A 27,745-nucleotide genomic window follows, 5' to 3' on the forward strand; every position below is an offset into this window, starting at 1 on the left:
ATATTTCAACATCATGATACCTTTTATGTAATAAATGTGGAAGCCAGACATTGAAAACATAGCCATTGATTAATCTAATTAATCTTTTGATCTCATGGCAATGCTGTACTGTTGTAAGCACCAGATTAACAATTACAAAGTTAATATCCTTGATATTTCATGTTTGATTTAACAGGTTTTCCTGACTGAGTGAAGAATAACTTCAGTAACAAGGCAGAGCTTGTATTTCAGTCCTTTTCTAGCACTATATATTTTTACCTTGCCCCACATCTTATTAGATGGCATTTTATTGCTGTATTTTATTGGCGCCTAACTGGATACAGTACTAAACATAGAGAACCAGCTCCTCAGCTATGCTGATTTAAACGCAGTGAAAGACTAGCCTAGATATGCTCAGAAAATTACTGTGTTGTTGCTTAAACTATTTTACATCTTTTCAATGTCATTGTTTCTTTACCAGGGTAGCAAGGATGGTTGTTAGTACGTAGGTCATTGGCCTGAGAAGTTTTCAATCTCTTAAAATGATTCCCCTCCTCCTTCCAGTTAGTAAGAATTATTTACTGTGAGAACAGATTGTTACAAAGCCTGAACCATTTTGCACTAAGGAAAACGTGGGTATGCTCAGGTTAGAACTCTGGGAGGTTTCTGTCTAAATGGCAGGATAGTTGATTGATTATTGTACAAATCTCATTTTTTGGGATTTATTTTTGGCATACTATTAGAAGCTGTGGTTCCCTATTTTGGGAAGATAATCCAAATATTTTAAAGTTGACTCCATCAGACTCTCTTGATGAAAATTTAAGCCATATTACTGTACTTGTATGCTTCTTCCTAATCTGGGATTTATATTAATCATTTGTGACAAATTAACTGCCAAAAAACAGATTTTTATTTTAAAAAATCTGTTCACTGGACTTTTTAATAAGGGAGGGACATTTAAAGTGCCTAATTATGTTTCCTTCCTAATTTCCAGAGCGCCAGTCCTGCTTCAGTCAATATAAACTGTAATACAAAGGTCATGAAGATTAAACAGCATGTTTAAAAATGGTAATGGCCCAGATAATGCAAATGCTGAGATTAATTCACATATTTTACAATCTGAATTTTTCAACTAATATGATGAAACAAGAACTGTATTTGTTAGAAGATGAAGGTCTTTGACCTTAACTTGAGTTGATTGATCAGTTGAAATGAGATGCTAATTTTGAAATTGACAGGGTCCCTTCTATTTTATTTTTCCAATAGTTTGTGTTTATAATTAAACAAGAACATTTGAAAATGGTTAGTTTAATCAGCAAAATCTAAAATTTGTATTATACTTTCTTGATTTTCATTTCAAATGTCAGTACTTATATGGCGCAAGACTATTTCCATATCTCTTTTGCTGGCTTTTTGATTATGAAGATGCAGTAACCAGGATCTTGCCACAGCACCTATATTGCAGAAAACAAGGATATAATCTTCTTTCTTCACCTGGGAGTTCTCATTTAACAGGGCTGTGCATTACTGCTCTATTAGCAGAAAGTTAAGCGTGGTGCTCTTCAAAGCATTATCTGCAATATCAGTGGTTTTCAAAATATGACAATTCTTTCAGAACATGCAAAAATGTTTTACTGCAAATAAGGTAAACATTAGAAAAGTACTGGATGCCAGAATACCCAAGGTTTATTTACAACTCTTTATTTAATTTTCCAAAGCAAATTATGGCATGAATTGGCTAGAGAAATCTATAACTGTTTGTGGCTATGAAAGATTTTAAAAAATTGTTCTGTACAAAACAGTTTGAACCACAGGCTTTTAAAGTAAATGGTGCTTTTAGGGGATCACAGCTCTGCTTGGTATACCATTTCTGCAGCAGTGATCTTAGTGCACAAAGTTTCCCCATAGCCAATAGCTCATTGGGCTGACTTGGTTAAGACATGCCATTTTCATAGACAGTGCTATGCAAGGGAGTGATATAGCCAGCATCCCATCCAACTGCCATCGATTGCCCTAACCCAATGGATCAGGTGCCCATTTTGGAGCTGTGTACTGGAGATGACCTTTCAGTGTGAGATTGAGTGAGACTCAAATTTACAACTTTCAGGATTGTACTCAAGCAACTTAATCACTCAGCCACTGTGACTCAGTGCTGTATTTTAATTGTCACCTCACACCTTAACACCTGGCCGCATGGAAACTGAGAGTCCAAATAATGCTTAAAACAGAACTAGTGGGTTTAGTACCCTAAACAAAATGAAAAATATCTGCCCGGTAGCTTATAGCAGCATCTCAGTATACCAGTGCTAAACATTCTGCTATGCCCAGAAATGACTTGTATGGTAGAACCAGCCCCATGGAAATAATTTTGAATTCTGTTCCTTCAGCACAATCATTAACCATTCAGCATCTTGTTGTGATAAAAGCAGCAGTAACTATTGCATAGAAACAAATGACAAATAAATGTTCTTTACAGTATCAGAATTAAGTCAGTAGTTCTAGTCACATACTAAAAATACAAGTGCTTTCCTGTCTTAATGTACTCATCCATTCATGTAATTTGTATGATTTTTTTAAAAGATAATTTTGACACACAATTTACTTTGACCTTCATTAATTTTTGTCTGAATTTTATTAAGTATCTTTGGGTGGATTTGGAGTTGCCTGTGCATTTATGAATAGTGTATCTCAACTGGATTATTGTGAAGTTTACTGTGTAAATATATTGAGTTAATTCAATACCAGAATTGTCAGGAAATGGACTCAGAAAGAGAGAGGTTTCTTGATACATACTTTTTAACAAACACTTGAGATACAATGAAAGAACCATTTTCTTTGATGCTCTGGCTTAAGCCCTCTGCAGAGCTAATCAAACTAGTTTTGGGCAATGGGTCCAACTTTGAGCTGAGAGAACAAAACACTGGTTATATTGAAAGGCAGTCTCTCAAGGCCAGAGGAGGAGAGACATAAGAGAAACAGACTGAGACTCAGATACCCAAGGGTTAGGGGCCTGAGGTGAGAAAGGCCTGCCTAGAGCTCTCAGTAAGATAGATATGCATATGGACTTTCTCTTGTTTTTAAAAATCCTTTTATCTTATGTTATGCTTTGTTCCTACTGTTAAGATTATACAAGACATTGTTTTAAGAAAGCTGTTTTGGGTCACTGTAATCTGCTGGTTACATCCTCAACCCAATGCCAGAACCCAGTGGGACCTGATGGATAAACATGGTTGGTATCCAGGGTACTGTAGCCCAGGACCTGATCTCAAGAGTGGGAGAATCATGGGATTCCACTTTGAGAGAGGAGAAAGCATAAGGCCTGATACTGAGAGGGTGCACTGAGAGAGACCAGAGAAAGGATCCAAGGTGCAGCTAGCCTTGTAACTGACATACGTATTTCCACCCAGTACATCTACTGACACAGTTTGTGACACTAAAGATGGATCAAGCTTGAAAACACCAATTAATTCAGGAAATCAGACACCATCAAAGTACCCATAAGTAATCTGCCTAGTAACTGAAACTTAATTGCCTGAAGAAATTGCCAAGCAATTGACTTCTGCCTGTGCTAATTATGGCTGATGTCTTAGGGTATGTCTACACTGCCAGGGCGGTATGGATTGATGTAGCAGGATTGATCCTGCTCAGTCAATCCCGGAAGTGCTTTCCGGTCGACGCTGTTAATCCTTCCTCGCCCCCTCTCCCCTGAAAGAAGTAAGGCTGTGTTGACCAGAGGGCGTCTCCCATGGATGCAGCGCAGTGGAGACACTGCAGTACAGCAACGTAAGTAAATTGACAGGAGATACGCAAGCTACATTATATAGCTTGTGTATCTCCCATCGACTGCTGGTGGTAGTGTACACCAGGCCTCATTTAGCATTCAGTACCATGGTCAGAGCACAAGGTAGCTGAATCACAGAAACACAAGAAAGAATTCAAGGAAAGGACAGAACTATACAGTGACACTAAAGAAGAGATGGACCCATACTGAGAACTCTGAATATGGAGTCCAACTTTATCACTCTGTGAAGAGCCATACCCAAATCTCAGATGAAAACATTCCTGAATCCGAGGGTTTGAAATCTGACTTCAACCTTGAACCTTGCTAAATCTCAGGATGTTCAGATTCCTTGTTTGATTTGGTTCACTAGAAAGAGAAGTTTGAGCTTGACACTTGATCTAAACTTCAATCTGGGTTCTTGAGCTCAGGTTTCCATTTGGGCATGCCTGTAAATAATAATGATCAGACCTCCACCCAGATATATTTGCAGTTAGATTACCTGTATTGGTAAAGATGGACCAGAGATTAGTTAGAGAAGGAATTCTGCTTTCTGAGACCATCTCAGCACTAATCTGCACTGCCTAACTAGTACACCTCACTCTTTTAGGTGTAACAGAGCCACTCAGAGGAACAATTGAATCCCCAGATACTAAGGCACACAGGTTCTTTCTCTTAGTAACAGTGACACAAGTGACACTGAAGACACACTCCAAAGTATAGGCTAGTCAGGGAGAGAACAATCATTAGTCGGCCAGAACTGGCCACAGTTGATGTTCTCAAATAATTTTCTTGACACCTCTCGGCATGGAAATACCTTTTTAAATGAGGCAGACTGAGTTTCCCTGGGTATTCCTGTTTTATTCTGAGTGATGAAAAGAAACAAGGCTATCCATACTCTTTGCAGAAATAATGAAGGAATTCCTGATTAATTTCACGGCCATTGGTTCTGTTTCTGGCAATGTCATTGTACCAGTTCTGTTTTCACTCATACTCTGCTGTGCCATGGAAATATGCATGAACTCAGAGTTGAAGAGAATCCATTTATCTGAAATGAGTTAATGCAATAATCTAGTCTGGGGAAAATTTGTACATTTCTTGGTTGTTGCACTTTATTTTAATGACTGTTCACAGAGCTAAGGAAAATTAAAGAAAATAAAACAAGTAATTTTTCTTCATTTTTACTGTTAAATATGTGTATCTCCTAATAAAAATAAACAGCATCCCAACTTGATTACTAAGGGCCAGGGTATGTCAAGTTGGGTGCAACCATATTTCTGAGTAAGTACTAGTTCTGTTAAGTTGGTCTATGTCCTCATGTACTGAATGATGAAATTAGAGGGGATAAAACCCCAGTAAGATGTTCATAGCCTGGGATAGTTAAATTCGGTGTTGACTGACAATCTCACTCAAAGAATGAGTCTTCATGTATAGCTGGGCAGGTCTGTTTCGCCTCAGTCCTTCACCCCTTCCTCGTAAGAATGCACTGACTGAAGCACATCTGTCCTTGTGGCTCTCCTAGAGGAGCCATTTCCGCACCTCTCCTCCATTTTCAGTCACCCCACTTTGGCTGTGGGGAAAGCCTTTTTAGAAAGAATGTTTCTCCCTGTGTCTCTGCTGTTATGATCCAGTTAGAGACATGAGAAATTTCACTCACGATAATTAACATTTTAAAGCAGTAAATCTTGAAGGTCAATCTGAAGCAGAGAATAGGGGATGCTCATGACTCTCTTTGCTTGCCTACCTGCCTCCCATGAAGGAATTTACTGCTTGAGAGTAGTGTTGGCAGAGTCATAACAACTCCCTACCTTCCACTTTTCTCCCAATAACATTTTTTTTTAAAAGTTGTTCCAGACAAGAGCTCATAAATAAATCAAAAATTAAACACTAGTATTTATTTTATTTAAATTGTACTACTTTGGTTTACTCCAGTGACTTCAGAGTAAGAGCTTCTGTGTAAACTAAAGCCTCTTTCCATGGCATAGGATCAATTTGTTATTTAGAACATGTAATTAGACTATTGAAAGGATACAATACAAATAAAATAGTATAGGAGTGGACGATCTTTTATGCTAAAAGTTGCTCCCTTTATAGACGCGACATATAACAAACCTCTTCCCCCCCTCCCCTGAACATTTCTTGCTAAGTGCAGTCTGATGCCACATTGAAACGTAAAATAGCTAGAATCAAGCAGCCACCAAAGGCTATTTATATGCTAATATATATTCCCCAAGCTGAAGTAGGCACCTAAAGCCTATTGCTGCTTCTAATGATGGCTATGCTTTAACCTCTGTGGAAGAAAGAAAAGTATTTTCCTTAAGAAAACAACTCAGTTTCTTTTAGATGAAATGTAATTATCTATTATCAGATGTCCCTTAAAATGCAAGGCCTATTAAAGCTGCAAAAAATATTGAAGCCCTAATTTCACCATAATAGCATTTTAATTTCCTCAAATCACAGCTCTATTGTTACAGGACATTTTGCTGTAGGAATGTGGTAAGAGGTCCATCTTAGCTTTTTTTTAAAAACATTTTCCTTTCTTTGAGCTGTTCAATTAAATCTTTGCAATCATCTAACCTCCCATGACACAATTTTACTTATCAAGTGAGAAAACAATGGCCATTAGCATTTAAAATAATTTGTTTTAAAAGTAGCTAAAGTTTAATTGCTTTACATATTCTTGTCAGTGTTCCATCTGCTGTTGGTTCAACGTTTACTTTGTGGGGGGAGGCTGGTGTTCGATTACTGTATTTCATTTTAAATATTTATTTTACTGGTAGGCAAAGTAAGAAAAGACTTCTTGATGGACTTTCAATAGAACAGGGTAGAGAAGCCCCTGTTATTGTGGCTGGTTCCTACACATAAGACAATGTTAAGGTAGTATTGGTACTGTAAAATTTGGATGAATGCGTTCCAAGAGGCTTCAAGTGCTCTGATATTTATTTCAAGTAAATACTAAGAAATGTTATTTGCTTTCTGAAGACACTGGCTAGTTATTAACCTTTCTACTGTCCTACTATGCATAGCCATAGACCCACTCATGATTAGGCAGAGAAGCAGTACAAATCTCTACCACCCAGCCCTCAGAATGGATGGGATGACTCTTGAAGGATGTAGCTTTTGTAGCTAATGAGCTATGTCACAGAAAGGCCCAATGCAAATATCACCTTTTGTCACTTTTTTCCCCCTGGTGACCTTTAGCGTTTTTTTCAAAGCTTCAAATAAAAAGTCCCTGTATCATGATTTGCATTGTTCTGTCCAATGTGGAGTAGGTGTGACACTCTCCCCAAATTTAATTAGCTGAAGGATTTCACTTGATATGAGGCACTTCCATTACCCCTGTGATCTGAACATGCTGGCTCCACAGTACTGGAATTCAAGGCCACTGAGCAGGAGACAAACCTGGGTCTCTTGGATGAAAGAGCAAAGCAATAGCAATAGGCCACATATCCAGCTCTCCATAGTCTCATCTTCCTGCCTCAGTGTATGTGATATGGGGTATGAACCCAATTTTCAGAAAAAGTGTGATATAGTCTATTATGGTCCACAAAGTAATGATAAATCTGGTTATATAGTCTTGCTGGGTAACTCTCTGGAATATCAAAAGAGCATAGCCAACTACCTAATTGAGTTGGGTAACTTTTACAAGAAGAAATCAAGCTGGTTAATGAACATGATAATACAACGAAGTGGCTCTTGCACTTTTAAAGAGAGATATTACTATGAAGAAAATATGAATAACCCGTGTTATGTAGCGTGATCCTTCTGCTCCTTTTTTTAAATAAGCGTTTAAAATAATAAAAATTATTTGGACACTCATAGTCCTGTTAAGGTGATAAAAGGGTTCTATAACAGCAACATTGTGTCTGTTTTGATTATCTAATGCAAAACGCTTTATATGGAGAAACAAAAGGGCAAATTAGAAAAAGAAGAGTTTGGGCAGTTCTCCTTTTGCATGTAGTTCAACCTGTTGCTTGTCACATTGCATGCTCTCACTTATGCTTCACCTGCCACTCTGATACAACCGCTCATATCCCTTTAATCCTGTCATACTTCTTTCCTGACTACTTCCTTTGTCTTGTGAATCCACTTGTTATTACTTTCATAGCACACCACGCACCTTGAACAATCTACCATTATTTTATGCAATTTCCTTCTTCTTTTACATCAAAAAAATTCATAATGGAAAGAGACCTGTTATAAATTGTTTGGCACACTTCATCTAATGTACAGTACCATGTACAAATACCACACTATGTACTTTGTAATGTATATAAATTGAGGAGTAGTCCTTTAAATAGGTTCTGAGCTGTCTCGTGGTCTTCCTTTTTGTTTCAGAAACAATGAGACCATTGCCACAATAGCAGTGTATATAATGTAGGTAGCTAAGGCTTGCATGTTGTATATAGTTAGTAAACAAAGTTGTTTGTCCCCCACTATATGAGCGTGGTTCCTTCATATTACGTATGTTATATAAGAGCAAAATACCAAACATCTGAGTGAGGCTTAAAATGGAGTTTGATACAGGGTCAGCTCTTCCTGTAATTTCACAGCAGGATTAGCAGAGACAATTTAAAGACATGAAGTTTCAGTAAACCTTAGAATTACTAAAAACATACACAAGGGAAATCTTTTCTCTCCTGGGTATTTTTACAGTGAAGGTATCATAACTGTAAACATCATATGCTAAAGATTTATGTTGCAAAGTGAAGGGTAATGCATTATTTATTAGGGAATGGCCTAGAGAGATTCAACTGGACTGACAAAGCATGAAATGCCTGTAGATTTAAAACAACAACAACAACAAAAACCTCCAACCCAAAACAAAAATTAGCTGAACTTTTGAACAAGGCAGCTGATGTCTTTTGGGATGGTATCAGAACCTTAAAACATAAGAAAGCAAAAAAGATGCTTTAAGAGGGAGCAATTCCTACATTTTGCAAAGCTCATTCAGTACTTTTGATGTGATGAAGCAGAACTTTGGCACTAGGGGCTCATCATCGGCAATCACTCGCGAATGAGTTAAGATTGTCTTCCAGGGATTTCAGCAGTGGGTCCGCAGGTGGCTCCATAGCCCAAGCTTAGATCCACATGTCTTGTCACAATAACTAGAGTGCCACCTAATTATTTAAAGGGATACTACCCAGCTCTTATAGACTACATGATTAATAATAAGCATATCTATATAAATAAGAAAGGAATGAGTTAATTTATTAATGGCCATGTAACCTTCCCCCTGCATTTCATAAATCCAAATATTTGGATAGGAGCAGGGGAAAGTTTATAGAGGAAGTTTGCACAGCCCCTGCCTGTGTCATATCTATCCCTGCACTGGCACCTTTTGCCAATGCTAGATTCACTTTGAAATGTCTTTCTTAAACGCAAGAGCTTGCATTTATGGAATATTAGGAAATTCCAAAAGTTCAAATTCTTCAGACGATGTTAACTCAGCCCCCGTTGCAAGTCACGGATATCTTATTGTAACATGAATTAATTATATTGTCCTTAACATGTGAAAGTTTACATTTAACACTGAAAATAAAATGGAAATGTTAAGTAAGAACTCAGACTGATGCTGTGTTATGGATTTTAAAAAGTTCCTATAACTGGTTTTAATACAAATTGTGGCTATTCATTTGGACCCAAACTCAGCTGTGTAGGGTCTGATGTTCCTGACGTTTGGTGACTGTATCAGTGACAACTTCTTTTGTAGCCATAGCTGTATGGGTCACAAGCAGAGAAAATGCAACTATCTATTTTTTCATTTTAAAAAATGCAATTTAAAAATATGTATAATATTAAGCTTGTGAAACCAACAAATTCCAAGGAGAAGATTAACTTTTTATTAAATCCCACCATTTTCTTTTGTTTCAATGCTTGTCCTTTAGCACTGCTAGAGAATGCTAACTCTAATTCTAATATCCTGGCTTTTGTGAGTATATGTCACAACCTTAACATTTTTTAAAAGAATTGAGAGATTATAATGTAGCAAATTCTGTAATTCAGATCTCAAAAAATGACACTGCTAGTTTTCCTTCTAGCAACTAGCTGAGCTTTCTTCTATACTTTCTTCTTTTCTCTCCTTTTCCTTTTGTTTTCTCCACTTTTCATTGATGTTTTGTGTTTCCAGTTGGCCAATAAAAACACCTCCTGAGAGTCAGGTTAGTATGTTTTCAAAAGTGAGCTACATCAATCTCTTTTAAATAAATTACACAGAGAATAATGATAGGTTCTAGTTTCTGTTGATTTTAACAAAATGGCCTTGTGTGTGTTCCCAGTCTGACTGGCCACCTCTGTGCTTGGCAACTGGAAGTGCTAGTTAAATAAAGAAGATTTTACTAAGATGAAACAGAGGCCTCTGCTTTAACACCAGTAGTCTTCTTCATTTTCATTTTATTAGAGATATGTGCCCTGTAGTTATTAGAGAGGTGATAGTGCATTTTGCAAATACAGGTCTCAATATGATTTTAAATGATAACAACCTTGTCACTTACAGTCTCTGGATATAATGTAATTTGAAGCCTGCAAGGAGCTCTGGCTAATTGATATATTATCTACAGGTTCTTCTGATGGGAAACAGAAGTCAGCTTTTCAAACTGCTTAGTGTATGTTATAAATTTGATTGCTTCTGAAATAGCTGGTTTATTAAGTCCCCTTTGTCCACTCTGGCATTCAGATTTATTTCTGAGAGACCATTGCAATTTTCTTATCTTTGTTACAAATTACTACAGTCTGGTTTAATCTCACTAAGCAATAAAGCTGTTTGCCTTCTAGCATGTCAAAGGTGATAAATGGCTCCATAACTCCGCCTAGAACCTGAGATAAAATGTGGTTCTTCTCAGCTGTGTGATGCTCCATTATGTTACTTTAGTTAGCAGGTAAGAGAACCTGATGAAATTAGATTCTGAATTCCAAATTTTGAGCCTAGGCCAGTCTCCTGGTCACATCTCATTACATCTGCCACAGCCTCTTTGATTTTTGTGACAGATTCTTTAAAGATTTAAGGCTCCCCCTACTCTGCTCCGACCCCTAACCCCTGAGTGTGTCCCCATGCTTCTTGCCTAAGAGTCCTGCATAGTCCTGTAGAAAGTTAGAGTTAAAGCTTGGCCTTTTCATTTCTCCCCTAGCATTCTGTTTCTCTACTCTGGTTTCCTACTGTATCTACACAAGGATAATCTATATTAGCCCTTACTCATAGACTTTAAGGCCAGAAGGGACCATCGCGATCATCTATTCTGATTCCTACACATTGCAGGCCACAGCACCTCATCCACCCACTTCTCTAATAGACCCATAATCTCTGGCTGAGTTACTGAAGTCCTCAAATCTTGATTTAAATATTTTAAATTACAAAGAATCCACCATTTATACTAGTTTAAATCTGCAGGTGACTCATGCCCCATGCTTCACAGAAAGGCAAAAAACCTCAGGGTCTCTGCCAATCTGACTTGAGGGAAAATTCCTTCCCAAACCCAATATGGAGATCAGTTGAGTCCTGAGCATGTAGGCAAGACCTAACAGCCAGACACATAGAAAAGAATTCTTTGTAGTAACTCAGAACCCTCCCCATCTAGTGGCCCATCACTGGACATTGGGGATATTTGCTGCTAGCAGTTGCAGATCAGCTACATACCATTGTAGGCATTTCATTATTCCATCCTTGTCTTGGTCTCTTCTGCACTGATGAGTCCAAGGCAAATATAACACTGTATGAGCTTCCTAAATAGTAGCAGACCAGTCTCCATTGTATTGTTCTTGCTGTAGAGGAGAGGTTTAACAAGGAGGTCAATCTTTTAATGCATGGCTCTCCCAACAACTTTACATATCTTAGGGCTCTGCAGATCCCTTCTACCTTGCTTCCTATTCACCAAATATGCTGCCATGGCTTCCTTGCTAGTCCAACCTCTTCCCTGAGGGGGAATGTCTCTCATTATAGAGGGATTATATGTAAGTTAATGCTGATAGGTGGATACAGTGCTGAAGAGAGAGGCCATGACGCAAACCATCACTATAGTCAGTCCCCCTCTTAACCCACCCATGCTTAACACAACAACCACAGTTGCTATCAAATGGCCTTGCCCAGAGATGGCATTGCAGAACCTATTGAATCCAGTAATACAGGTCTGTAGTCTGACTGGCAGAGGGCACTGGAAAAGAACAGTGCAGCTAATGCTCTTCAGAGCCTAAATATGTGTAATTACTAGCGTGCTCAAATAGCACCAATTGTTGAGTGAGCATCCTTATATCCCACCCAAATCTGGACATCCCAGGTGACAGTGAAACAAGCTGTATCAAGCCACTGGATTGCCAAAGGAAAATTTTGTGGTATAACAATATCTACAGGATGATATTGATACTAGTGGTGGTGCATTTCTGATCATCCAAAATCCAAGATACTTACTTTCTAAACCCTGAATTTCAGAACTGTCTGTGTCTAAGAATTCTTATGTTTTATTTGTCACTTTATTACCTCTAGACAATGAAATCTGGACCAAGAAGGAAAGCTGTAAATTTATTCCCTTATTTAAGAGAAGGAACGTTCAACTGCTATTTTAGTGTTTGAATTCATTCCCACTATTACACTGTAGCTTTAATGAGGTTAGGTAAAGAAGGGCAGAAGAAAATGACATAACATATTGACAATTGCAAAGTCTGCTCAAGTCCTCTTGAAGTCAGAGATTATCATTAAAGTGGAGTGTGATTGCTGCTAGTCGTAGAATGAAATTTGGTCATATTTCCTTTCTTCAGCAGATAAAAAAAATAATTTTTCAATATTCCAAGAATAAGACTGGTAACAATTAGAAAAATATATAGAACATATTTTTGTCACAGAATGTAAAACAAAAAGGGAAAGCATTATCTTTGTCAGAAACTTCCTGTTAGCGCACAGGTGCAACATACAATAGATAGTTATGTTGCTAAGCCCAATAATTTGTGTGGGCCTGTACAGGACATGACTAAAAAGATAGAACCTCTTGCAATCTAATAGGCAGTCATGGAAAGACAAAATGCACAGTTTTGGGGTAACACACAGTGGGTTTTGTGTGTTGCATTTTTTTTTTCTTAATATCTTCTCTAATGTTAAGGTGGAAAAGGTGTTTACATGGGTCAGGGTTCATAGATATCATGGAAGAAGTAAGTCTTTAGGAGGGCTTTGAATATGGCGTGAGTGAGGGTCTTATGCACTGGGACTGGAAATGTAGAAAGGGCAACACAGAGGAAGGCAGAAAGATGAGAGTGGGAGAAGGAAAAGAACAGGCCAACACTGGTGATGGAATGAAGGGGAGACTGAGGCTAGAAGAAGTGTCTATGGGCCAGGTGAAGTGTGCAGGGCCTTCATTGCAAGTGCACCCATGCCGGACTCTGTTTGTTTAACATGTAAATGACTTACATTCCAGGCATTCACCTGTGAAAACCATGGGGATGACCTCAGGACTGGGTACTTGCCTGCCTGAAACTTTATGCATGTGAAGTGATTTAATAATTGACCTTCAGTAGCATTCACAGAACAAAATTGGGTTTTTTAGGGTTCAATAATGTTAAAAAAAATGTTTAATGTGATTCTCAGAGAGAAGATATAGTACTATTAATCTAAATTTATTACATGGGAGAGGAAGCATTATAATGGAAAAGTCCACTGTTTGTTTCACAGTCTACACTACAGGGTGGTGCAAAGCCTCTGTGCCATGCTGAATTCCTTGCTATGCCTAACCACACAGGAATTATGCCTTGGGATGGCAAAGTAGCCTTATTTTAATTGTAATCGACTGGGAGAGTGCACTTTCTCTTCTCAGGTGAGTATCTAACGACCGTGATTCCTGCTTTTAGCCAGGTTATGCTAGCAATTTGCTTACTTGGGACGTGAACATAATCACCAAGGCTGGCTGAAACTTTTTTGTCAAAAATGTTATTCAACAGAAAATTGGGCTTCGATTAAATGAAAATTGTTGATGTTTTGTCAGAAAATCAAAAACCTGAAGACTGAAAATTTTCACTTTTCTTTTTTCTTTTTTAAATGAAAAGTTGAAATTTTTCACCGGCCGGGGGGGATAACATGTTCCACCCAACGCTCATAATAATCATAGAAAAGCAACAACTGGTGCTGTGTGCAGCGCCCCCTCTCTAAAAGTCACTAAGGCTGGCACAAGCATATTCAACTGGTGCTTTGCAAACTCCACTGATTCCTCATTCATGTCAGGAGCAAATTCAAAGTTTTAATAGTTTAGGATCTGGTTTGGGACCTCAGAGACTGCCTCCTAATTTACAACTCTTCCAGACAATGTAATGCCCCAGGAACAATGCAGATGGAGAGACACAGCATAAGAGTCTCAGTCATATAGGACTGACTATATTTGGCAGCAGAACCTGAACTATAGGACCTTCTTGGCAATGAAGAAGCCTGACTATATTCAGATTGAAACTTAAAATACATTGTTTGATAAAGGCTTCCTTCAGCAGGAAGTGCTCCAGATATAGAAATATACACAAACACAATGTACAGTGCACCCGGAAATCTTGAAGAGATGAGTAAAACATACATATTTGGGCTTCTGCAGCTCATACATCCCCAGGTGATCAGCATTGGAGAGGTGCCATATAGAGAACATAGATAACTGCCTTTGAGTCTGATTTGGAATAGCATGTCTGATCTGTCTGAGATTTACATTTTAATTGTATGTACCAAACATGTCTGACTCCCAGGAAATCTGTATTTTGCCAGTGTCTTTTCCTGAGCTTTCCAAGTTATAATATGCTGGCATTTATTTCTTAATCAAGAAGAGCATGTGTGAGCAGGACAAGATTTTCAGTACTAACTCTCAATTCAGAAAAAAGTAAGAGTTTTCTCTCCTTATATGTTAAATCTTTTGCTCACTTTGCTGCCATAAGTACTCATTATATGGGTTCAACTTTAAAACAAATTATAGTGTTACCAGATATATCATCTTATACAAAATTTCCTGGGATCGGGAGAAAACATACAACTCCAGCATGTTGTATCAGTCATGTCTGTCCCCAAAATACCAGGGATCTTCTGCTCCCAAAAACTGATCTCTTCTCTACAGTCTGGTTCTTTAAGCAAAAATTCAAGATGCTTATTTTTATCTTCTTGTTTCCTCAATAACTAACCAATGCTGTTTGTTCTTCTTGATAGTAGCTGCATTTCCTCCTGTCTGTTGTGCCCAGAGTACAACTAGGGGCTCAGTGCAGTTCTTGGAGTAGTAAAATCTGGCACATGGCTACATGGTTGAGGATCAACTAGAGTTAACATTGCTGGGGCACTCAAGCAATAAGCAATTTCTTCATCTAAGATGGTCTATAAATTTGTTATACATACAAATATCCATAATTTTTCAGTGATAGCTGCAGCCTTTTGATTCTTGGCAAGTTGCCAACACAGCTGTAACTGCCACACAGTTTGGGCATCCCTACAGTATTAATTCTGTAAGTCGACTCATCAGATTTTGTGCAAGTTACTGCTGTTTCCACTTTCTTTATGTCTTGAAGAAACATGTAGGGTCATTAGTTAATCTTCAGGATAACTCAAAGATGCTGCGGATTTGAGCTTCTCTTAGGTGAGGTTTCAGTGGCATCACTGAAATGTTCTTTCTGAATAGATTTAACTGTCCCTCTTTTATTTGTTTGTATTTTAGCCATTTACTTTTCCATTAATTCTAGTTGCAGTTCAGGATCCCATTGACAAATAATTTGTGGTATGTTTAAAAAAACATAAATAAAAGGTAAGCTTTCTCTTAGAGGCCATGCTCTGCAAATGCAACAGGCAGTGCCCACTTCAAACTGAAGCTGTCATGAAGTAATTTCTAATGCAAACTCTGGGAATGTTAAAATAATAAATTCACTGTCCACAGGTAGCTAGATAAGGTAGGCATTTTCAACTGTTGCTGAGTTGCATTGGTCAAAACCAGAATTGGTGTGAACATGTGCAACTGATTGGAGTTTGACCCTTTGTGGTAATTTTTTCTCTCACACTGTCCTTCCTGTCAGCTTCATATTGCTATAATCTATAGGGGCCATTTAAATACAGTACTGAGCATAGAATCTACTCTGCAGGTCACTATATTTATCCTTAAACTACTTAAAATATTTTTAACGTGGTAGAAAAGACTGAGTTTAGTAACTAGACCAGAAGGCCTAAGAGGATTTAAGTCTTTTAAAATAACTTTCCTATGCAGCAAGACCTTTTAGCTGTGATTTTGCATTGATACCTGTTGCACAGGACACCAGAGGTATCCTATACTAAAAAGTACCTTTTACTATGGAGGGTTTAGGGTACATTGGTGGCCAGAAGATTGGGTAACACAGTTTGCAGTATGTCTTCCTTGATTTTGTTTCTAAAGAGTGATGATTATTTGTAATGGGTATTTCTTGTGAAACTCATCAGTTACAGCAGAAGAAAAGAACCTAACAAAACAGAGTAAAAGGATTAGTAGGTCTGCCACATATGTGGAATTAGTCAGCACTCTCATCTATTACAAGATACTTACACTATGTACATCCTAATAGGTATACAGAGTAGTTATAATTCAATTAAACCCTAGTTATACTGAAGTTGGAAAGAATAGCAATGGCACCCTGTTTCTTTGCTATATGAAACAACCTATTTAAGCGAAATCAACTCCTACTTAAGTGAGCAGTAATAAGCATTCGTGGGGGCAGCTCAAGCCCTGGGGGCGTCATTTATCACAATGTAATAGAAAATCGTAATGAATAATAACACCTAGCTATTCAGCAGGAGCTTGCATATATTAGAGCAGAGAGATCTGAATAGTGCTACCCAGCAGAAAGATGATTTTTTTAAATTTCAGAAACTATGGCTGCAGTGTGTGCATGTTGAGATTTCTGCACAGTGAACGTACTGTATGTATTGGCTTGCATAATATTGTTCCCAAAAAAAGGAAAATGAAGTCAAGAGAAAACTGATTCTCCAGGGATCATGGGCTTTGGCTTCAACCTTAGCAAATGTATAAGAATGCAAAATTAAAACAATTAGCTCCTTGGGGCCCTAAATCAGATTATACATTTGCTTTTCACCTAATGCTGGCATCTGATTTCCAGTGCTCACTCGCTACGATCACTGTCACCTCTCTACCTCCACACCATTCAGAATTATAACCTGGAAAAGTGCATTGGAGAAAACCATGCTTCTACCTCCCACTGCTCTCACACACCCTATGCATGAGCTTCTGCTAAATTATTATTTGTACAAGGGACTTTACAATAAATTCAGTCACCTACTTTAATTTAGAATTTGGCTGTAAAAATAATAGCAAAGCAATGGGAGCTGCCTCTCCCAGCAGGAATGAGGGCCTCATTTAAACGGGCCTTTCCCTGTGACCTCTCCTGAGCTGAATTCATTCACATGTTCAGCAACACAGCAAGGGGAGAGAGGAAACTTTCAAAAGCTCTGGATAAAGGCTGTACTTTGGTGGTCAGAGCGGTTTTAATTGATTTTTGAACCATAGGAGCAGTAGCATCCAGCCGAGCCTTTTCTGTCAAATTTCATCATTCTTAATGTTTGGCAGGGAAAAAAGGCCTCTTATATTGACGATGTCCCTGTGGACTGAGCAGTGGGACTTATTTCCATTTAGAGAAGGGCAATACTTCCATGTGTGCTGCTGTGTGATTCCAAAGAGCTGCTACGTAGAGATGACTGGGAAGCACCAGCACTCTTAGAGGACTTCGGGATTTGCAGTCCATTTTCAGCTTTATTAACATAATTAGAGCTGGGATTCTGTCAGCAGTAGCCAGCTAGTTTCAAAGGAGCTAAATATATGATGTTCTCTAGAAGCACTGTTTCTGACAGGTGCCTCTATGAGTGTTAAATACTGTACTACTACACCCTTAACTGCTCCTTCTGACTGTGCCTCTCAGTTCTATAGGTGTTAGAAGGAAAGAACATTGTTTTCTTTGCTCTGGTACCTTCATCCCGATCATGTCTGCACCTGAATAACACACATGGCCTGAATCTTGCGTTGCTTGCACTCTTTGCAGGCCCACAATAATCGGAATGGCTTATATGTGAGAGCAAAAGGTGACTCAAACATTCTGCATTAGCTGTAAGATGCTCATGTTTTGAGGCATTATATTCTATTTTCTTTGTAAGTAGCATCTATGCAGAGTGTAGGGATCCCTAGGCCCAAATTAGCAGACTTTTGTTATTGCTAATTCAGTGGACAGATTGTCAATGTAAGGAAAGTTATTACTTGTACCATGCACAGCTTAATTATTATTATTTATTTGTATTATGGTAGTGCCAAAGACCCCATCATGCTAAGCACTGTACAAAAACAACAAAAAGATGGTCCCTGCCCAAAGAATTTACAATCTTAAATATAAGACAAGAGACAGCAACGGACATAGATAGAAAAGGGAGACCAAGGAAACAATAAGAGAATATTGGTCAATAGGCAGTGGTCTGAGCCCACCAACAGCCTAACTGTTGTCATGGTTTTTTTTTTTTTTTTTGTAGGCTTCATGGCAAAAGAGGATTTTAAGGTGGAATTTGGAATTTGAAAGCGGTTAAGAGCTTTTGTGGATGTTTATGGGGAGCTCTTTCCAAGCATATGTGGCAATAGGAGAAAGCACAAAGTAGCTTCTTTGAAAATTTAATAAGAGGGTGATGGAGGGTGGCATCATGGGCTGGTTGGAAGTGGGAGTTGACAGTTTGATAGCGAATGAGAGTTGTTAGGTATGCGGGGGATAGGTTGTGATGACAAGCAGTTTATGTCTGATGTGACAGAAAAGGGGGATCCAGTGGAGGGTTCAAATAGGACATGAAGTGGTTAAAGAAGTGGGCTAAGAAAATGATATTTGCAGCAGTATTATGAGTGAATATGAATGGGTTAAGATTACATTTGTCAAGGCCAGAAAAAAGGATGTTGCAGTTGTTCAGGCGGTCATGGTTACCGGGCTAACTGTACTGCTGTCCCTTCTTGGTTCACTTTGAGTGCACAACCCCCTGCCCCCCACCAATGGATGAATTATAGAATCATAGAAATGCAAGGGTAGAAAGGACCTCAAAATCAAGTCCAGCCTCCTGTGCTGAGGCAGGATCTAGACCATCCATGACAGGCGTTTGTCCAACCTGTTCTTAAAAAACAAAAATGATGGGAATTACACAACCTTCCTTGAAAGCCTATTCCACAGCTTAACTACCATTAAACTATATTTGGAAATTTTTTCCTAATATCTAACCAATATCTTCTTTGATGTAGATTAAGCCATTGCTTCTTGTCCTGCCTTCAGTGGACATGCAGCACATCTGATCACAGCCCTCTTTATAACAGCACTTAACATATCTGAGGACTGTTCTATCAGGTCCCCCTCAGTCATCTTTTCTCAAGACTAAACATACCCAATTTTTTTAGCCTTTCCTCGTATGTTAGGTTTTCTAAACCATTTTTGTGGCTGTCCTCTGAAAACTCTCCAATTTGTTTACATCTATCCTGAAGTGTGGAACCCAGAATTGAACACAATAGTTAAAGCTGAGGCCAGACTTAATACTTCACATTTCAAATGCTTTAACTGTTTTTCCTTCTTTTTCTGTATCTTTAATAAAATGGTTTAATGTTTAATGGTGTGTTTGCCATGGCACTAAGCAGGCTAAAGTCTTTGTACAACAAAGCCCAAACTTATTTAAGACTGTTTCATATTAAACAGTAACAGGGTTCTGTTAACAGCTTTAACTCTTCTGGAGGTCAGGAGAGCTGGCAGTTTCTCAAGGAGACTATGAAAAGCATAACTTCAGATTATCCTGATGCGAAGGAAAGAGTCACATTGGCTTCTTACTAGTCTTCTTTTTCCCATCAGCATTTGTTATTCTAGGTTAATATATCATTTTATAAACTTTCACTCACTTTTCACAGTAGAGCTCAGTTAGAGTAAATTTGTAAGCCCAATTATTACAGCATAAGCCTATTGCTGTCTGAATTGCTCAGATCTAACTCTGAGCAACTAAATGGTTTAATCCAGATTTTACTGTAACAATCAGTGTATCTCATTTTAATCTCCAGTTAACTTTTCTCAGGAATGTAGTCAGTGGAGGTTTAATGCTTGTGAAGATGTGTGTACGTTTGTTTTTTGCAGAGTGTCTGTGGATTTTAAATGCTGACATTTATCCACTGGCCAGTGGAATATGTAGAGTTTGCTGGCTCTTAAATGGCCAGCTCACCATTTATTTCACTTGGAAGAATTATTTTCAAGAGAGTCCTATAGGCTTTAGTCTTATTCGCATCACTTTCTTTAAAATGAAAGTATGATCCAGGTCTGTAGAAATACATGGGAAGGAGCTGTGCAGAATTTCAGAAAACATTTCTGTAATGCAGCTGATCACAGCCTAATTAAGCTCACTTATTGCTCCCTGAATGTGCCTGGTGCAAGTGTCCTGCCAGAAGTTTCCCGAGGCTTGCCAGGACCACACTGGGCAGATATATTTGCTATGGGTTTAGTATGTTATTCAGGAGAAAGGCTGTTTGCATTCCTAGAACTATAGAAATTACACCTGGAAAGACTAGTAAAATCACATCTAATTCATTCTTCCTTGGACAATGCAGGATTCTTCCCTCTAGTATGTTTTGTGCTTCCGCCAATCCAGTTTTCATTAGCTCAATTGATAGTGGTTCCATGACGTCCAGATACGCAGCCTACATTTTCCTTTGCTCATTGGCATCCTGTCCCTCCTAATTATAATTTCTTGCACTACCCTAAAAATTTCTCTCCTTCCTTTATATCCCTCAATAAATTTTAGAACATTAAGAATGTTACAGTAAATGGCAAAATGGATTAATGCATTAGTTTTTCACCTTTTAAGACCTGCATTTATATTCTGGTCACAAGTATAAATGAGTGCTGTTCTTCTCCTAGTCTTTACTTGTGGAAATCAGCATGCAGTTTTACACAATTAGCAGTCTCCTTAAGACAGACTTCAACGTGGAGTAGTAGGGTATGCTGCTGATTATGACTGATGTATCTCAGCAGAGATGTATTGGGGCCAATGAATACAATAATAGAGGGGGCTGCATGTCAGGCATGGGAGTGCATTGCAAAAGATATGTGGAAGAAGTTTGCAGAGACTCTGCCCATGTTGTACCTGACTCAAACCATTCCTGTTAAGCCTCTGTTTTCCAAAAGCACTAAATTCAGTTGCATATTTGGCATTTGTGTTAATCAAAGTCAGTATATGCTATTAAGATGAAAACCACCATATCCACAACCCTAAACATAACCTCTGATTCAAACCATATCTTGGAAAGAATGATTAACTTGCAGGGTTTCTCAGTACTTCAGAACTCCTTGATCCAGTTTAAAGGGCTATAAATTTGGAAGTCAGATTGTGTTAGAATTTCTCATTTGTAGTATTTTTCATCAACGCCTTGGTACATAATTACTTACTGTATGGGTTCTTGTAATTCTATCACAACAAATTATACTAATTTTCTATTTACTTTTATTCTGTCTATGGATAAAGGCAAATGTTTGGCTTTGACCCACCCTTAGCTGGTTGTATAACCAGTTAAAGGCTACATGTTATGATATTGTAGAAGAGATATTGCTAAGATTTTTGGAGACTAATTTTGAGTTAGACACAATCAAGCATTTATTTTCCTCCCATAAAAGTGTATTACATGGAAACACGTAGCTAAAACTCTGCATAGCTTGAGAGCAGAAAATGTTCAGATTAATAGAAACAGTGATAATCGTGTGGTCAATTTTCCTGTGGTTTGGCATTTTTACAAATAATTTTGGCAAAGTTTTTTAACTTTCAGTATTTAGCTTTATCTGATTCCAAGGACTTTTAATCTGCTGACATTGCGCTGCTGACGCTGACTTTGCAAGCACAGTGACCATTTTAACTGAGATGGAGTCATGTGTGAAAGAGGAATGGTTTCTAATCCAAATGCCCATTACATTACTTTCACTATTCATCTATTTGCAAACATTCAGAGTATCCAGCCAATAAATTCTTCACAAAGCACAGTTCCTTGGAGGATTTCCTTTCCTTACTATTAGATGCTTTTTCTTTTAAGATTTTCATAGTTGCAATACTTATTTATGCACCTTACTGTTAACCATTTAGTCTAATACTTGTACTTCAGATAATTATCATCTTAGTGTGTAATTGCACATGTTTAGTGTAGGAAGATGAGGATTATAATAGAAAATAGCAATACTCCTGAAGAAAAGCAGATTCCTTTTAAAAGTTACACTGAGTTATGATTTAATTGCTGTTTCATGCAATTTTTTCCCATTCAAAGGTCTGTCTATTGGGCTTACATAGTCCCTGCTCATATATAGGACATTAAATAATGCTAAAGTTAGAGGGTGAGCAGGAGAACACAATAAGGATGGAAAGACAAAACAATGAGCTTGTGCAATAGAATTGCAAACTACTGTACTGGTAAGATGTTGGATAGTAATCTGGAGGAAACTGGGATCCCGTGGAGGTCAGTAAGGGGTGATGTAACAAATGCATATTAATGACAGAGCAGGAGTGACAGCATTCTGATTAGGTGATAGTTGAGACTCGTCATATACCAAGTTGCAGCAAATTAAGAGGGGAGGTAACGAGAATACATGAAAATGTGCAGGTATGTAGAAAGTTGAAATAAGTGAAGCAGTGGACCACAAAGAGAGGTTTCAAATAATGTTCATATGGTGAGAAATGTGTAGATTTGAGTCAAGAATATCCATTTCTGGTCTATGCAGCAAACAAGAAAGCAGATTAAGAAGAATTGTGTTTCAGGACTGGCTAGGACAAGTACCTATGTTTTAGTAGCTTTCAGTTAGAAAACATTTAAGAGGAAGCCAGAGACTGATGTAGAGACTGTGGGTCTGTCTACACTGCAATTAAATACGTACCACAGCACGTGTCAGCTGACTAGGGCTTGCGAGACTCAGGTTGTGGGGCTGTAAAATTGTGGTGTGGATGTTTGGGAGCCCAGGCTCCAGCCCAAGTGCAGCATCTGCACTGTAGTTGTGTAGATTGTGTCTTTTAGCTGAGCCTGCTGTGCTCTAATTAGCTGCTTCCCTGCTGCCTTTCTAGGAAGGCCTGAAGGACCCACATTCACTACTTCTTTTCTGTGGCGGAGGGTGGAGTGGGGTGGGGTGGTAGGACCGTGAGGCCTCCAGCAGGGGGCCTCAAAGGGCTTGGTACACTCCATCACATACTGTGGTTACATTAGCAGGGTTTTTGCCACTTTATAAGTTGTCTGACGGGTTAGAGTTCAGCAGTGCTGCCAAGCAGGGTGTTCACACTAAGATAGTTGAAGCAGGATTTTATTTTAAATGTGCTTACAGGCATTTTAGAGACACTTTTCATTGCAGTATCTGAACATATCATGTATGTTAACAAGATAATGATGAGGGAAAGGGAATCATGATGGCTAGTTCTGAGAAGATCTTTCACAGCATGGAGGAAAGCTGAGCAATGAGATCATTTAGGAAGACAGAGAGGGTTACACAAATACGTGCAATTTTTTTAAAAAAGTGACAAGCATGAAATAGAATTAAAGTTCTAATCACTAGGGATAGTTTCACAAAACAATTGTAAGAATAAATAGCACCACATACATAGAAGTAGTTTATGTCTTAGAAGAGCTGCAAATTGTTAATCTTCTTTTAATGGGAATAGAATTATATGGGAGAAAGAGGTATAAAAAGGATTCTGTTTCGTTACAATCTACATATAAAATGAGCTGTGCTAATGAGAGCTAAGCACTGAGTGAAGTAACCATACCAGAAAGTGGTATCTGTTAACATGGGACTTGCTATAAAATAAAGCCTTGAAAAAGGACATCATGAAAAAGAAAACACTAATGATGTTTGTGGTATAGCCTGGATGTGTTGAGCATGTGAAGTGGTATCAGCTTTTTCCCCAGGATCAAATAGATCCCAATAATCATCAGAAATGTTCATTATGTTTAGTGATGTGTAAGGATACGATTTGGTCACGGAGGTCACGGATTCCGTTACTTCCCTTTCGCTCCATGACTTCTGGGCCTGGGCTGGAGCAGCTGTCAGCCCCAGGCCCACCCAACAACTGACCAGTGGCCATCCCCGAGGCCCTCAAAGCAGCGGGCCCATGTTGGGTCAGGCCCTAGGGCTGGAGCAACAGCACTCAGCCTCTGCCACAGGAGCAGTGGGGCTGCAGCACTGCAAGCCCCGGCAGCTCTGTTTGTCCCCTCTCCTCTAGAATTTTTTTAGTAAAAGCTGGGCAGGTGGTCATGGGCTTCCGTGGATTTTTGTCTATTGCTTTGACCTATCCCTGACTTTTTTTAAAAATACGTGTGACAGAATCTTAATCTTAGTGATGTGCAATCTGAAGACTGTAATATATGATAACGGTCAGGAAGTTGGGTAAACTTTTTGCACAAGTTGAACTTTTGCTGCTTTGAGAACTATGAAGAGTAATGGACACCTTGCCATCAAAAGTGCACTAATAAGATTCAGGTAGTTAATATTCCATTAACAAGACCATTACAACCATTGAGGAGAAACATACTTTATTTTAAGGAGCAAAAACCACTCCTAAGTGAGGTGTAACAGCTGAATAAGCATATCTGCTGATTTATGTTCATAAATCTTTAATTTATTAGTAACACCTTAATTTTGATAGTGTGTAGCGTCACTAAGCCATTAACAAACCCTTTAAAAGCTACTGAGTAGAATAATACTTTCTATTAATGGACAAAACAGCACTTTTTAGCAACTATCTAAGGTTATATACTCACTAATAAGTGCTGTTTTGTCCATTAATAGAGAATATGATTTTGTACAGGGCATTTTGTGCCAGCACAAAGTGTAAAAGAAGGTGAATAATTTCAAATGGCTTATTAAGCAATTTCAAACTATCATATAAGTTGGATAGTAAGCCGAGTTGTTGAAGCTGAGTCAATGACATGTTACCAACTTCTTAATTTCTATGGCAAATGGTGCCATTAAGATAAAATACCCACTAAAACACAACAGTACATTATGATATAACAAGAGCAGAATGAGGGTGAGGAATTATTTTGATATTCTCTTCAGAGATGGCGTTCTTTGGATGTCATTTAAAAATTGTGGGTTTTACCACTTTCTAGATATGCTAAAATATTCTTTGTCAATTTTAGAAAATGGATGAGGCATTAAGCACAATGGCTAGCAATAACTTCTTTCCTATGCTTATAAAATGAGGGTCCACTTGGTGCCATGGGAGGTTTTCATTGTTAGAAAAAATTTTTTGCACTTCACAGGTATAAAGTAGCCCATTTTTTAGTTATTCACATTACTGACAAGAATGTACCATCAAACGCAAATTGGGACATTAGTCTGTGAATCAAATTGTGTGTTTTTTAGTAAAAGCACTGTGACAGAATGAATCGGTGTCCACACCCTCCATACTACTGTAATAATCTTTGTACAAAGTATGCCTTATAAAGGTATCATTTGAAAACTCATGATTTCCTGGTCATTATTGTCCTGATAAAATGTGTGTGGCACCATTTTATGTGAAGTTACAGGATTCCACTGTATAGTGTTCTCAACACATGTTCCAAACTGAGATTGGAAAACAGGTCTGTCTCAAACAAAGGAATGTGTGCTCTGCTTAACTTGCATTTAAGCAGTAAACAGAGTCATCAAATAGGAAAGGAAACAAAAGAAGCTCTAAGAGGTGAGGAAAAAATCAGCAGGGAACTTCCTTTCTTATAGACTCTGTGTGTCTTGAATTTCAGTTGGAAATGTTTTTCAAGCAGGGGACTGATACTATAAAAAGGAGGGACAAACACCCAAGAAACTCTTCCTCTCTCTCTCGCCCTCTCCCATAGATTCACTGCTTCAGAAGGGACAAAGGAAGCAGCCATTGAACTGGAAAAGAGGTCCTGACCTAAGAAGTTTGGTGAGTAAGACTTCTGAGAGCATATGGCGAAAAAACTTGGCTTTGAATTTAAACGAGTTTAAGTTAAACCCCATTTGCTTTCTGTCTTCATTTTTCTTGTAACCATTTCTGACTTTTATGCCTCATTACTTGCATTCACTTAAAATCTGCCTCTTTGTAGTTAATAATCATGTTTTATCAATCCAGTGTGTTTGAATTCAAGTGTCTGTGAAACTTCATTTGGGGAATAAGTTGTGTGCATATTATTTCTATTAAAGAAATATGGACTTTTATATGAATTTGTATTGTCCAGGAGAGGGCTGGGCAATACAAGACAAACATTTCTGGGGGGAAATCGAAGACTGGAAGTGTGTTGGGCTGACCCTGCTGTATAATCAAGGCTGCAGCATACACACAGACATAGGAGTGACTTGCATGAGTTGTTTGTGAGCAGTCCAGCCTGGAGGCTGCAGCAGCAAAGCATTAGAAGAGGCACTCCATCGTAGAAGGCAGAGGTGACACAGCTACTCATTAGTCTGGATTGTATCCTGGTATGTCACAAGCACAAAAAAGTTTACAGTAAAAATTGCACATACTAATAAAGCTAAAACTGCAGTACAGGGACAAGTACAGTTTAGGATTTAAATTCAAGTTTCCTCGTCATTTTTTAAACAGGCAGGTCAATTCAGTACAAATCACTATGAGCAAAGGGATCTCTTTCTGCATTGGAACTTAATAATCTCTTCTTTGATGGAGAAAGCTTGTGATACCTTGTTTTGAGTACTGTGTGGTTTTTTTGTTTTTGTTTTTTTGCTGTGAGTTTTAAAGCAAATGAGACTCTTGCTTCTTACAGACTCTAATTTTTCTGGTTTACACATTAACACAATCAGCAGTAAGATAATAGAAAATAAATTTAGATTATTGTTAGTAATTCTAAATTATGTTGCTGGTGATGTGTGAGACAGACTGAATACCACATGACTCTGCAGTGCCCAAAACAGCAAAAAGATTCTTTTGACTAGTGAGCATGACAAAGAAACCATAGAGGAGTAAAGCAGCAAGCTGTTATCTTTACAGAGTGACATCTTCTGCTAAATGGACTTTGACACGTACAGCTCAGAGTACTTTGCCACTCTTATTAGTCTCTTGAGCATGTTATATCATTTACTTACAGCAAGACTTAAATTTTAACCACCTCTGTTGTACTGGCCACACAATTCTCCAGCTACATCCTGAGAAAAATTTCATATCGGATCTCAGAATTCTCACAGTAAGGCACAAGTACTTTGTAATGTTTCCTCCTTCTTCCTAGCTTCTTTCTCTTTGTCAGGCACATTCCCCCAGCAACTGACACACATTGATTTTTATAACAAAACCCCCAAATCATTCCATGAGGTCCTTATTGCAGGCTAATAAGTCACTGGGATTTTATTTCTCTTTTTATTCTTTAGAAAATAAATCCAAGAGAAAGTATAATTTTTACAATTATTTTTGTTTACCGGAAATAATTTCATATTGACAGAGTTCATTTCTTTGCACTTTCAGGTCTGTGGGTCATATTTTAGCATCTTCATTTCTTATGTTTAAAAGAGAAAGGATGGAATAAATATTTTAAGGTAAATTGTCAGTATCAATATGCAGTCTGGTTCCTGCTTTTTAATACAGAATTCCCTATGAAGGGTATTTCGGGTGAAATACACTCCTGTGAAGAGGGCCAATACAATGACACTGCAACCCTTAAATCCCCAGAAAATAAGGCTTAAATGGAACTTCAGTGGTGTGAATAGCTTGGGTGGGCCCTTTGTGCATTACACCCTTTTGAAAAACTTTTTGGGGACTTTTTGGGAAGTGGGAAGAAGTGGTTCAGTACAGTCATTTGAATGGAAGCTGTAGCCTGCAATGCAATAAATCCATAGAATAGTAACTCTTCACTTATAACAGGGGTGAAAGGGTGGAGGAGTTGCACTGTATGTAAGAGAGCACTATGATTGCTCTGAGCTCCAGTATGAAACTGCAGATAAGCCGGTTGAGACTCTCTGGGTTAAGCTCAGAAGCAAGAATAATAAAGGTGATGTCATGGTGGGTGTCTGTTATAGACCACGAGGACGAGGTAG

The sequence above is a fragment of the Emydura macquarii genome, unplaced genomic scaffold, assembly GCF_026122565.2.
Source record: "Emydura macquarii macquarii isolate MOO-44397 ecotype Brisbane River unplaced genomic scaffold, CSIRO-AGI_Emac_v2 contig_3348, whole genome shotgun sequence".
Lineage (NCBI taxonomy): Eukaryota > Metazoa > Chordata > Testudines > Chelidae > Emydura > Emydura macquarii.